At 36.8% G+C, this 14,429-nt stretch overlaps 1 long non-coding RNA gene across 1 annotated transcript in view; it reads right to left on the bottom strand.

Moving 5' to 3' along the window:
* The window catches only part of LOC116575402, a 72,264-nt gene extending 67,733 nt beyond the window's left edge, over positions 1-4,531 (bottom strand). The window contains exon 1 of the long non-coding RNA XR_004279755.1: positions 4,317-4,531. This is a non-coding gene — a long non-coding RNA (uncharacterized LOC116575402). The remainder of the gene's footprint in view (positions 1-4,316) is intronic.
* Positions 4,532-14,429: the final 9,898 nt, after the last annotated feature.

The raw sequence follows: 14,429 nt of genomic DNA on the forward strand, positions 1-14,429 counted from the left end.
TACTTGGGGACTTTATAGTAAAGGACATAGCAGAATACCTTATCTGTCATCTTGTTCACAGGAGGAGAAATATGTCATTTACTCTCATTTTCTATCTCTAAAATTATTGCTTTGTTATAAAAGTTTATGACCAAATCACTTTGCTATTGACAATGTATTACTACAATCTTTTTTTTGCAACAAGTGGAAAGAGGAGGAAGAACAAAAGTAAAAAAGAGAAGAACCTCAAATTATTTTGAACAGTAAAAATGTTTAATGGAAACATCAGGGAGCTCATAGAATTGAGATGCATGAATTTAGTGATGCCAGCTATCATGTGTCAGTACCAGCTTTCTCTTCCCTTGGGCAGAATAAGCAGAATAAGAAGAATTTCTTCTGCAAAATAATGCAGACCAAGAGTTTGTCCAGGAATAACACTAGCATATCTGGACATTCTCTTAAAATTTAGTAGAGGATTTTTTGGTGGACTTTTAGTAATAACAATTCTATGTTTTTTCCCTACACTTTTCTCTTTTTTTCTTTTTACAATTTTTTGACATACTCATTGCTCATTGGTTTTAACCACAAATAAGTTTGTTGAATAAAGTTTTTATATTGCTCCTGCAATAGGTTTTTTTATTGAGCTGTAATTGACACATTAGTTTCAGGTGTACAATATTCAGTGTTTGTATATATTGCAGAATGATCACCACAATAAGTATAGTTCACACCCATCACAGTACATACTTTTTTTTTTTTTTTTTTTTTTTTTTTTGGTGATAAGAACTTTCAAGATAAAATCTCTTAGGTAATAAAAAAGACAAAATCTTTTAACAACTTTGAAATATGCAATACAGTATTATTAACTGTAGGCTATATATTACATTTCCCAAACTTATTTATTTATTTTAAACCAGAAGTTCCTATATTTTGATCACCCTCATCCCCTCATTCCACTCTGGCAACCACCAGTCTGTTCTCTTTATCTGTGAGTTCAGTTTTTTGTTGGTTGGTCGTTTTTAGATTTCATGTATAAGTGAGATTATATGATATTTGTCTTCTCTAACTTTGCTTAGAGTTCTTAATGTCAATCCATACAGTCTGGCTATTATTTCCTTTGTTTTTTTCTATGTTTCATGATATAACTATCTGAGGGTCTCCTTTGAAATTGTAATCTTAATACATACTGCCTATATGGTCTAACCAAATTTATTAATTTCCCTTAGTCTCTTCATCTATAAAATACAATAAATGTACTTTATTCATAGCTTCATTTTCAAGGATTAAATGAATTAATAAATTTAGGTAATTTGGCATTGTTTCTGGCATTTAGTCGATGCTCAATAAAAGTTGTATGCAGTGGCTACCATTTAACCTTACCTTTGTGCATGAATATTATGCCCATATATGGAATTTTTTCCTAGGTGTATTTATTCAGAGAGGAATTATTAAATAAGTATATACTAAATTTTTGCAGTTTCTGTATAATTGCCCACCCTCAAGGAGATACATACATGTGTGTGTATATTATATTACTTATTTTATATATATATATATGAATATATATCACATTAAGAGTAAGGGTCTGTTCTTAATTTTCTACACTCATGACACTACTTGATATTACCAACCTTTAAAGTTGTGACTGGTCAAATAGTGAAAATTTAGTATCTCAGAGCCAGTTGTGATTACATTGTTGTTATAAAACACAACATACCATGAATGAATGCAGTATCCAGGAGGAAGCATAGTGCTCAGGAATCCTTGTAAGGTACTGATGAAGTTCCAGAACATAGGTGAGGTTTGGTGGGCTGAGGTCCGGAGCCGATGACCAAGAAAGAATTCTTGAGACATCTTCTGTGCGAAACAGTGGTTTATTAAAGCGCGGGGACAGGACCCGTGGGCAGAAGGAGCTGCTGCCCCAGGTTGTGAGGAATGGCAGGTTATGTACCCTGTGGTTCGGGGAAGGTGAGGGAAAAGGGGGGTTTCAGTGGAGCTTTCATATGCTAAAGAGGGCCTATGAGGAGCCAGGACACCGGAGGTCTTGCTGCTTGATCAATGTTGTCTTTTGGCAAGCCATTCACATTTCTGCTATCAAGTGTCTTTGTTAGTGAGATTTGGGTTTAGAAGAAATTTAACTTTATTTAGGGCTTGAGGAACTGAGTTATTTGCCTCTGGAAATTGTGCTATTGTTAAGATAGCTTCTTTGTTGTAAATCTCTAGGACATTGGTAAACCAGGGGAGACTCCTGTCTTGCAGGATTGTGATCTCTATTTGCTTTTCCTTTAGGACGGCCAGGGATGGCTGAGGAATGTCACACATATTACTGATGGGAGCGGGTGGGAAGGGGGTGCAAGGTGCCAGCCTTTGCTTTGTCCTCAGCCAGCCTTCCGCTCCCTCATCAGGTACATTCAGCTTAAAATGAGAGAATGGAACGGAAAGCTGCTAATAACCAGTAACCAGGTACATTTCTTTGTTTTGGGGGAGAGAAACATGCCTATAATTCAGTCTGTTTACTCCCTCCATGAGTCTCTAGTCCCTAGTGAGCCACAGTAAGGTTAAGGAGAGAGAGAGAGAGAGAGAGAGAGAGAAAGACCTCACTGTCTTATAGTGGGGGTGCTAAAGCATTCTAGTATTGTAGAGAACACCAGGATCTTTGGGAAAATTTTCAGAACAAATAGACATGTGACAATGCTATGAAGACAACTAATCCCTTAAATCAAAGGATCTAAACCCAAAAGAATTTCTAGAAATTAAAATGTTGATTTCAACTTGTGAATGCTGGCAAACAGTAGGAAATGGTTTATGTAGGAGTCTCCCTTCCAAATAAAGCACTAGACTGACCCATCACAAGGAGAATAGAGAGCTCCTGACCTTAGGGAGCAAAAAATACTTCCTTAGACTCTGATTCCATTTGGGGACAGCCTGTCGTATTAGAAAAGTTCCCCTCCTAAATTGCAGGGATGTCTGAAGGATTAATGTTTGCTGGCTCTGGGCCAAACTTCTGGGAAGTTTGCCAGAAGCTGAAGCTCTGTGGGTGATACAAAAACCAGACTGGTTATGAAAGAACTGACAGGGATAAAATTGTCAGGACTGGGCAAACTGGGATAATGACCGGAAAACTAAAACAATTCTCAGGGAAGAAACATCTGGAAGATAAAGGAGGAGGGGGAAAATATCATTAGGAAGACAGTGTGTGAGGAAGGCTTTTGTTAGGGGACCATTATCCTTTAGAGCTCTGGGCAATTCATTCTCACCCTCATAGCACATAGCCTCTGAGTTCTCAAACATGCAGTGAAGGGGGATTGCTTATCTTGTCTCAAAATTGCTTAAAACAAAACAGAACACAACACAACACATACACACACACACACACAAATCATCACTATTCCTTTGGCCCCCCTCCCATCAGGCTTCTCTGAGTCTGCTAAGATAAGAGAATAAGGACAACCGTACCTCCCCAGGCAGTTGCTTGCTCAATGGAGAGGGGACCCTTCACATTCCCAAGTCAAGAGGACACCAGAGCCCTAGAAACTGAATTTTGGCTCACGTGATAGAACTGCTGTTCCTTCAGCAACTGCCAAATAAAGCCAGCACAGTTCAGCTTGCTCACTAACACTGGCTGATGGCTTTTATAGTGATGGATGGACCAAATCAGAGTTTGTTGCAAGTTGGAATGCTGATGGGAAAGATGTATCTAGACCACAAACATAGCTTTTAACAGGAACTCCAGACTTCCAGGAGGGGAGGAGTGTAGAAATGGGAAGCAGCAATGAACTTCTTCCCTTTTCCTACTTCAACATCAGCAGATATATAGACATCTACCCCTGGATGAAACAATTTCTGAGACTCTGGAAAGATAATAGTAATGTAACAGACTGTTTCACTATTTGGTGAAATGACCAATCACAACTGACTAGACATAAACATAACACACTCCAAAAAGCACATGAATATTTGAGGTCAGGTAGAATGACAACCCTTCTTTTTGTTTGTATCCCAGATGTATGTGATGAGTTCCTGGATCAAGGGGTTGAACTACAATGAGCAGAATTGTGTGAGGGGACTTCCAGAGGAATTGGAAAATTTGGTGTGTGGGTAGTGGTCTAACATGGCTTCAAAATTTGAGAAAAGTATTCAAAAGTTTTGTTTTATGTGAGATGGACAACAGTCCATATTTGTCACGAGCTGCATTCATTCTCCTGATTTCACTTACAGTTTAGTCTACAGGGATGTTAACACTGACATTTCATAGGACATTATGCTGGGGTGTTATACTAGTTCAACCTGGCAAACAGAACAACGAGTTACTTTGAATGCCTTAGTAAGATGTATACCTGCCCAAGATGTATCCATGCTTGTAAAGGTTTTCAGGGGCCTGAAATACTTGTGAATTCTTTATGTATCCAGTGGTATGGTCATGCTGAGACATCATCTTAAAGTCAAGGCCAGTTGGTTATATTTTTCATGTACTACTATCAAGAGAACCACTTAGATTGTTCCAAGGAACAACTCTGCAAACCTCCATGGGTTTGGGAAGAGTGTCTAAAAAGCCCAGGAGGAGATTGTGGGAGGTAGGATTCTAATTCTAATTCTAATAATTCAAATTCTAATTCTAATTCAGTGGCCTTCACCCTGTAACACTAATGATTATATATATTAAAAGGTATTTTAGTGAATAGTACAGTCCCAGATCACTTTATTTTAAGATAAGGAGATTATCTTTGATGAGCCTGATCCAATGAGGTGAGTCCCAAAAGGAATGGAGGTCTTCTGGGGAGAGATATTCACAATGTGAGAGGATTTGACATCAGTGAGATTCCATATAAATGGCTTTGAAGATGGAGCATACCAAGTAGCAAAGAATGCAGACCAGCCCTAGGAGCTGAGAGTAGCCATGGCTGATAGTCATGGAGGAATAAAGACCTCAGTACTCTAACAGCAAAGATTTGGATTTTGCCAGTAATCTAAATGAGCTTGGAAGCAGATGCTTCCCTATGTTCTCCAGTCAAAAACTCTGTCTGGCTGACACCTTTATTTTCGCTATAGATACTTCACATAAAACCCAGCCAGCCTGGACTTAAGACCTATAGAACTATAGATAATAAATGTGTGTTTCTTTACTGCTGAATTTGTGGTAATGCATTATAGCATCAAACCAAGAGAGAAAAGTGCAGATTTCTAGGATTCTGGGGGTAAGTTATGCCTTTTGCTGCAGAACATGACTTGCTGTTTGGACAGAAATCCCAGCATGTGAGTGAGTCATAGAGTGGACTAAAGAGTTCACTCTGAGCTATCAATGACTGTAATCAAATCTACCATTCCTGATGTGGGTATTATCTGATCTAATAAATTTCAGGTTCAGACGGTACAAAGCAATTTCTTTAGGTTGGAAATTGTGTGGTGTAGTTTGGGCCCTGGTAAGATGAATGGTCACACATGTGTTGCCTATCTGTGTTACATTGAAGCCTTTGCTTTAACTCACATCTATGGATTAGGGTGGAGTTTTTTTCAACCAAATAATGGTGGATGAATAAGCTGGTTTACTGGTTTATCAGCTTGATATGTTGGTATAAACTAAAAAAAGGGGTTGGGATTGTACTCCAGGTCTCTTGTGGTGTGGCCTTAAAGAATGCATCAGGAAATTCTCTCAGAGGACATAACTGTGAGCATTAAACATTTAGCTATTTATATTTTATGTGAAAAACAGCCCAATATATTACTAAACACTTATTTCCAGGCAGTGGGAAAATAGGCTGGATGGTTATTTAGGGGTCTGGCAGAAATAAAATTAAAATTTCAAGAGACAGTGAGTGGATATTTTAGAGTGTCACAATGTATTAGGTATTTGTGTGTCTTACAGTAATTCACACCAGAGGGTATTCACCAAAAAGGAGCTCCTTGACATTGTTGTAGATAGATTGATTCATCCTATTGTTGTCAGTCAGTCTCTCCTCAACTATCGTGGTATTTGCACAAATGGTTTATAAGTGGAGTGGCTAAGGTAGCAGGTACATTAGCATCCATTAGCTTCTTCTCATCAAGGCTCATCATGTTACTATCTTTTCTGAGTGTCGGACCTGTCAAAAACAGAGACCAATATCCAGCCTTTAATATACTACTCTTCTTCAAAAAGAACCAGACACATAATGGGACATTGATTATATTGAATCATGTCTACCTCTGAAAGGACAATGACTATTCCTCATTGGTCTTGATAGTAAGGTTTGCAGTTTCTCTTCTGGAGCAACCTCTTACAAGATAACACAGTTGTCAACCCAGACCCAAGGACCCATTTTATGATAAGAAAAATGCATAATCATGGGCACGTAACTGTGTGATCCACTTGTCCTGCCCTGTACTGTGATCTGGGAGTACAATGGAATGTTGGAATGGCCTATTAAAGATCAGTGTGTCAGTGTCAAAAAAAAACATTCTGCAAGAGATGAAATATGCATCAAGAGCTCATACTTACGGTAGTCACTGTTGTTTTCTGAGGCTTAGAACACTAGTCCAGGAACCAGTGGTAGAACTATAATTAGCCAAATATACTGTTACACTCTGCAACTCACTTGCTAGATTTTCACTTTTTGTCCTCTAGTTTTTAGGCTTGGAAAGATTAAAAGTCTTGATCTGGAGTAGGGTAGAAGGGGGTTTCTACCAGGGCATCCAGAAAGGCTTTCTTTGCACCGGATGTTATAACTCCCACTTTGGTGGTTCAGCAGACAGCAAGAGGAGTTAATTTATGTTGCAGATCGCTAGAATTTTAGCAACCCAATAAGCAGGAAAGGAAAATATTGATAATCTAGGAGATTCATTAGGACAACTCTTGTTGATCTAAGCCCAGTGATAGCTATATGTAAAATTGCAACCACTGTAACCTCACAAGTGCAGTGATCAAAGGCTCTTATTCTTCAGGGATCAAGATCTGGGTCCTTTCACCCAAAGAAACTGACAACAGCTGAAGGACGTATTCAGGATAAAAATGAACTAGAGTGTATTCTGGGTATTTCAGCTTGTTCAATTAATAAACTTTTATTAAATGTTTTGTGGTATATTGGTCTTAATGTAGGGCATAAGAGGTCTTAGGTGGTACAAGCAGAGGGAGTGTCTATCAGACAACTTCTGTGTTTCTCTCACAAAGACCGTAGGCTTGCTTCCGCATGACAGCACATTGCTGTGGATCTACAATGCATCTCTTGCTTTTGGAATGGTGTTTATCTATCTCAGCTGCATTGGATGACTATTAAGGCCTACTCCTCTGAGCTGATGCACTTGTACATATATAACTGTGAAACAGTTGACATTTCCTGGGTAAGCAAACACTACCCTCTCTCATGTCTCAGGCTGATATGCATTTTATAGGGTCCCTCATGGACTTCCTAGTGGGACTGAATTCCAGTGGCCTCTAAAAGGAATATCCCAGTAATGTTCCTGAAGACAACTGCCCCTCTTTGTTTCGATGTTTCTACTCCTTCCATTTTGGTTCTTTAGTATCACTTGTCAAAATAACACATGCCTAAGAATCCTTGTCCCAAACCTTCCTTTATTGGGGGAACCCAAACAAGAACAGCAGGGTTTCTGAAATATCTTGATTATAAAGTACCCAATTAATAAGTCTTTTGCCATCAGACACGGGAATTTATAGTCTTTCCAATATGTCTTTGTAGTTAAAATGTATCTTATAATATAGCATGTAAGAAAAGTCATCTGAATTAAATACTTGACATCTTCCTTTCTGTGGATGCCAGACTATTAGAAGCAGAACATAAAGGTAGAACTTAACTGCTTTATCTGGACTTTCTCAAGAGAAAATATGAAAAGAAGCACCACAGTGATTCCAATAGCTAGCTACTCTATTAATAGGCTACCTCTGACTTTGGGGGAAAAAAAAGAAAAGGAACATTTAAGGATGTTAAAGTCTGTGAGATTTGTATAAACTTTGATTATGTCATACTTTAAGAGTATGCACAGCTATCACAATGATACATCTTCCAGTGACTTTAAATGGATGTTATAATGCCTCAGAATAAATGGCAACCAATATATTTCCAGGTTTGTAAAATAGGTTGGTGGTGTTCTATCAATATATTTGCAGACATATCTGAAGAATAAGAATTAAGGCATCATAAACATCTTAGAGGAAACTAGGTGTTATCTCATTATTAACCTTAAAGCAACTGAAATACCTTGATATCAATGTATGATGACCATTTAGAATCTTTGAAAAATGAAACCCATCAAAGTTTTAAGGTGAAGGTAGTAACTCATACTGCTTTTTCCTATAGTACAGTTTCATGTGAATTTTATCTAGAAATGTATACCAATTATTTCCTTATCTAGGGATTTTACTTAATTTTCTATTTTATCTGACACCTGGGACATTTGTTAAAATGAATAGGAATATTTATATCATTACAATTCAACCTTGGTACCACAGCATGTTTTTAATATGCATAAATCTGTGTTAATATTTTGGTATAATGTCCCATTAGACATTTGAATAGAAGTCAACTTTAGTTGTATTCAATTGATATTCAATGAAACATAATTTTAATGGAAACTGCTATAAGCATATTTCATCTTCAGAAAGTTAATTAATATCTTAGAAGCCTTGCTACTAACTTACATTGATCATACAAAGGATATGGGTAGCATTTAAAATGAAAATAAAGTGAAATACAATCACAGTTACTTCATATTTTCATTTCATTTCATTTCATTTCATATTTTCATTTCATTTTCTTTAATGGTTAAATTAATACATAATTTGGGGTGCTTTATAAAATTTATAAGATGAATAGTTAAGAGGAATTAACTTTAATACTTCATTTTATTTTATTTCAAAAATAATACATTGTGTCTGTTTGATCACATATTCAAACATAATAAATACTCCAGTTCTTAAATATGGACTACATAATAAAAACTCTATATATTCATATTTATGCACTATAAAGCAAGTGCTCAATAACCTATGAATAAATTATGATTCAATACTTCTTTGATTATGCATATAAAAACTTGGTATTCTGGCATACTTTCTAAGAGTCATGCAAAGAACAGTTGTTTCTTGCAAAACTGTATGTAGTGGTGTTGGGTGGGGTCATTGAAAGGATGTAACCTCTGGCTGACCCTTGAGCTGGACCCAGAAATTGGAGGCCTCTCACCCACTCCTGTCCTTGGAATGTGTGATCCACCATCATTCCCATAACCCAAGCTATTTGAAGGATATAGCTTTGAGAGTGAGGTGTTGCTGAGACCCTCTGGATGGTATATATGGCTGAAACCCTTTAAGTTCTCCACATAATCTTTTAAGATTTTGGTGGGTTGGTGCTGAGATCTATTGGTCTTGAGGCAGTGGAAGACAAAACACCTAGTCAAGCCACCTTGCTTATTGCCACCTACAAATCTAGAGTGGCCTGCCACTTTCTTTGGTCTTTCCGTTCCCTCCGTATATGATAGCCAGTTTCTAATTTCAGCTGGAGAAATACTGAGGATGCAAAACAAGTGGTAGGGCACTTCACCTTTTACAGAGAAGAGGCAAGAAAATAACTTCCAAAACTGGTGAGATCACTCTCTTTCTTTCAGTATTTGCACAGTGAAGGACAGACACACACACAAAAACCGGGGGAGTATCTCCTATTTCAGACTGAAGAATCACATTAAATACCTTTTCATTGTTTTTCATATTAATTTCTGGAGGTGAAATTTGAAACTGGTAAGACTTGAACCAAATATACATTATTACATTAAGCTGCTTTCAGTAGAAAATTTTTGAACATAAAGGTGAAGGACACCGTGTTTTCTAAATAATATGCGCAGTATATGTGTATAATACATTTAATTATTTTTCAGTGTATTTAATTTTTACTCATATTTCCCATTAAGAGTGCTAAAATTAACATTTATTATAAATACTACTATCTACAAATACTATTATTAACAATCTTAGTAATTATTTTAATAAACTACTCTGTTCCACCATCAACTGTTGAAACAACTTCGTCATCATCTTCTTCATCTTTTTCTAAGCGACTGTTGAAACTTCTCGTCACCGCATTTAGGAAGTATTCTAAGATACTTCTCTGAAAAATGTAGGTTTCTCAGTTGGGGAGTGAGGATTATAACTATATATAGTCTTCCTCAGACAAAAGAATGTACTGGTTAAAGTCTCTGGCTCTAAGTCACACATCTACTATTTGCTATGTACAAAGTGCTTCTCTTTGAGTTCTAAACTATTCACCTTTAAATGGAGACAATATTGCTGATGCCTAATTCAAAAATTGCCAGTAATATTAAATGGGATATCCTATATAAACATTTCATATTGTGTTTGGTTCATATTAAATGCCAATAAATGTTAATTTTATTATCATTACTCCTACATTTTTTGTGAATGCTGGATAGTGTTTATAAAATCAATTTCTGAGTTATTAATATCTGTTAAATGTTAATTATTATTTTATTAGTATCCAGACTCCAAAAATATCCCAGTAAATCAGTTTACAGTTGTGATCTCTACATATATTCTCAGACAGAGATAATAAGCTAGTCATTATATGGATCAGGACACACAGAACTTATCCAATGTTTTAATATGGTTGGAAACTATCAGGTAACTTTATAGTATGACATAATTTATTTATGAAATAATGACATGTTGAATGTCCTGGCCATCTTCTCCCTCAGTCCTAACTCTTAAGAGGGGATACATATTTGGGATTTTCTTGATACAAATGGGAATAACCATATTAAACAAGATAGCTCTGTTAGAAGATTCTGAACTTTGCTACAAAATAGCCACATCAGAAATAGAATCAGACATTGATAAGGGGAACAATCGAAGAGTTAACTCAAATGCAAAGAGCTCAACTAAGAAAACCTAACATAGTTAGATGCCAAGATGTGGTAGACATGCATAAGGGCTACCCACTTCCTGCTTCAGAGAAGGACTTGCCGCCCCCTGGCATGCAGGGAAGTCTACATGTGTCCTTCTGCTGCCAATGTCCTCATGTAAGCCTCAAGCAGTCAGCTCCTTTAGAGTCTTGTCCTTTCTGTGGCAGCTCTGTAGAGTTACTAAGTCAGGTAGGGATAGAAAGTTTAAAATCGTTTCACACTTAGATGCTGTATTCCATTTTCAAAGGTATATGTCATCTGAAAATTAACTTTCCATCAATACCAACTCTAAATTTTGTCAAAAAAAATCTTCATAGATCCTGGATATCAGCCTTTTGTCTGTACTGTCATTTGCAAATATCTTCTCGCATTCTGTGGGTTGCCTCTTTGTTTTGTTGAATGTTTCCTTTGCCGTGAAGAAACTTTTGATCTTGATGAAGTCCCAAAAGTTCATCTTCGCTTTTGTTTCCTTTGCCTTTGGAGACATATCTTGAAAGAAGTTGCTGTGGCTGATACAGAAGAGGTTACTGCCTATGCTCTCCTCTATGATTCTTATGGATTCCTGCCTCACACTGAGGTCTTTTATCCGTTTCAAGTTTATCTTTGTGTATGGTGTAAGAATGGCCAAGTTCCATTCTTCTACATATAGCTGTCCAGTTTTCCCAGCACCATTTATTGAAGAGACTGTCTTTTTTCCACTGCATATTTTTTCCTGCTTTGTCGAAGCTTATTTCACCATAGAGTTGATGGTCCATATCTGGGCTCTCTACTCTGTTCCACTGGTCTATGTGTCCGTTTTTATGCCAGTACCATGCAGTCTTAGTGATCACAGCTTTGTAGTAAAGCTTGAAATCAGGTAACGTGATGCCGCCAGTTTTGTTTCTTTTTCAACATTTCCTTCACAATTCGGGGTCTCTTCTGATTCCGTACAAATTTTAGGATAATTTGCTCCCGCTCTTTGAAAAATGCCATGGAATTTTGACCGGCATGGCATTAAAAGTAGAGATAGCTCTAGGCAGTATAGACATTTTAACAAGGTTTATTCTTCCGTTCCAAGAGCATGGAATGCTCTTCCATCTTTTTGTGTCTTCTTCGATTTCTTTCATGAGTGTTCTATAGTTCCTCGAGTACAGATCCTTTACTTCTTTGGTTAGATTTATTTCCAAGTATCTTATGGTTATTGGTGCTATAGTAAATGGAATCAATTCTCTAATTTCCCTTTCGATATTTTCATTGTTAGTGTATAAGAAAGCAACTGATTTCTGTACATTGACTTTGTATCCTGCCACTAACTGAATTGCTGTATGAGTTCTAGTAGTTTGGGGGTGGAAGCTTTTGGGTTTTCCATATAAAGTATCATGTCATCTGCAAAGAGAGTTTGACTTCTTCATTGTCAATTTGAATACTGCCAGGATCTATAAAGAAATTCTCAAACTCAACACACAAAAAACAGATAATCATGTCAAAAAATGGGCAGAAGACATGAACAGACACTTTTCTAATGAAAACATACTAATGGCTATCAGACACATGAAAAAATGTTCATCATCACTAGCCATCAGGGAGATTCAAATCAAAACCACATTGAGATACCACCTTACACCAGTTAGAACGGCCCAAATTAACAAGGCAGGAAACAACAAGTGTTGGAGAGGATGTGTAGAAAGGGGAACCCTCTTACACTGTTGGTGGGAATGCAAGTTGGTGCAGCCAATTTGGAAAACAGTGTGGAGATTCCTTAAGAAATTAAAAGCAGAGCTTCCTTATGACCCTGCAATTGCACTATGGGGTGTTTACCCTAAAGATAAAGATATAGTGAAAAAAAAGGCCATCTGTACCCCAATGTTCATAGCCACAATGGCCATGGTCACTAAACTGTGGAAAGAACCAAGACACCCTTCAACAGATGAATGGATAAGGAAGATGGGGTTCATATACACTATGGAGTATTATGCCCCATCAGAAAGGATGAATACCCAACTTTTCTATCAACCTGGACGGGACTGGAAGAGATTAGACTGAGTGAAATAAATCAAGCAGAGAGAGTCAATAATCACATAGTTTCACTTATTTGTGGAGCATAAGAAATAACACGGAGGACATGGGGAGACGGAGAGGAGAAGGGAGTTGAGGGAAATTGGAGAGGGAGATGAACCATGGACTCTGAAAAACAATCTGAGGGTTTTGAAGGGGCAGGGGGCAGTGGTGGGATGTTGGGTGAGCCTGGTGGTGTGTATTATGGAAGGCACGTATTGCATGGGGCATTGGATGTGGTGCATAAACAATGAATTCTGGTTCACTGAAAAGAAATTAAAAAATAAAAAAATTAAAAATGTCTTCATAGGATTGAGAATTTGCCATAATTTAGCCTCATGTTTACAGTGACCAATTAGTACATACTGAGTTAGGTTATTTGCTAGGTATCTTTCCAAATGTAAAATTTTCTGGTTTGTAATTGTTAAACTTTTCCCATAAACACAGTGGGGGACTGAATAGAACACAAAGGAAAAATTTATTGCATGATAGAAGGTCTCTGAGGGGGGCGGTTCAGACAAGATGAATGGCGTTGTTGTACCTTGAAGTTCGATAAGTGGGAGGTTTAGGAGTATTTTCAGTACCCAAATTGTCACATAAACAATGAACCATAAGCAACAGATGAACATGTGAAGGAAGGAAGGAAGGAAAGAAGGAAATCTTTAGCTGCTGACTTAATGATCCATGACAAATAATTGTAAAATGTAAAAAAAAAAGAAAGGAAAAAAAAAGATATTTTTTCCAGAGGGATTGCCCTCCTTTTTTTTTTTTTTTAACCTCTGGATTTTGAGTCAGGGTTTTAGGGCAACAAAAGCAAGTCTATCTAACCAGTCATTTCTTGTCTTTTTTCATTATTTCAGTTTTTGATTTCTGAATGCTTCCATGCTTCCTAGTCTTTAAAAATTTTGATTACTAAAATCATCTAAGTATTCTTTCCTGAATTTAGAAACATGATCAAATTATTATTATTCTATAAGATCTCCTGACGATGTCTGATTCATTTTAGAGACAAATGCTTTCTAATTCTCAAACTTACTCATAGATATTATGCATGGATAAGCACCAAAGCAACTTTATTTTATTGCTCTTATTTGAATTCCTTTTATTTTCCCTTACCTCCTAGGGCTCCTCATAGTCTCTGCTTTTAGCATAATCACGGAAGACAGTAGATCTTTTTTATCTATTGTCTAAAATAGTCTTCCCACTGTTCCATATGTATTGATTCTCATACTTCTAAAATCTCTTTTAGAAATCAATACTTTGACCTTGATATGTTCTTAATTTGAGTATTAAAAGTACATTCCCTACTTAGGTTTCATTTCCTTTAACTTGGTTTGCTTTATTGAACTGAAAGTTATGAAAAGAAAAAAGTAAAACTTTTTCTCTGGGATTTTCTCTTGATAAGTTTTCATTATTCTTTTTCAAATCATAGCACGAAGTTTACAGTAAAACCTGGGCTTTATGTTACCTACTACGTAATTCATTTGGGGTTGGAAGGACACCTTTTAAGCTCTCAA

Source organism: Mustela erminea, chromosome 16, assembly GCF_009829155.1.
Source record: "Mustela erminea isolate mMusErm1 chromosome 16, mMusErm1.Pri, whole genome shotgun sequence".
NCBI classification, from domain to species: Eukaryota; Metazoa; Chordata; class Mammalia; order Carnivora; family Mustelidae; genus Mustela; species Mustela erminea.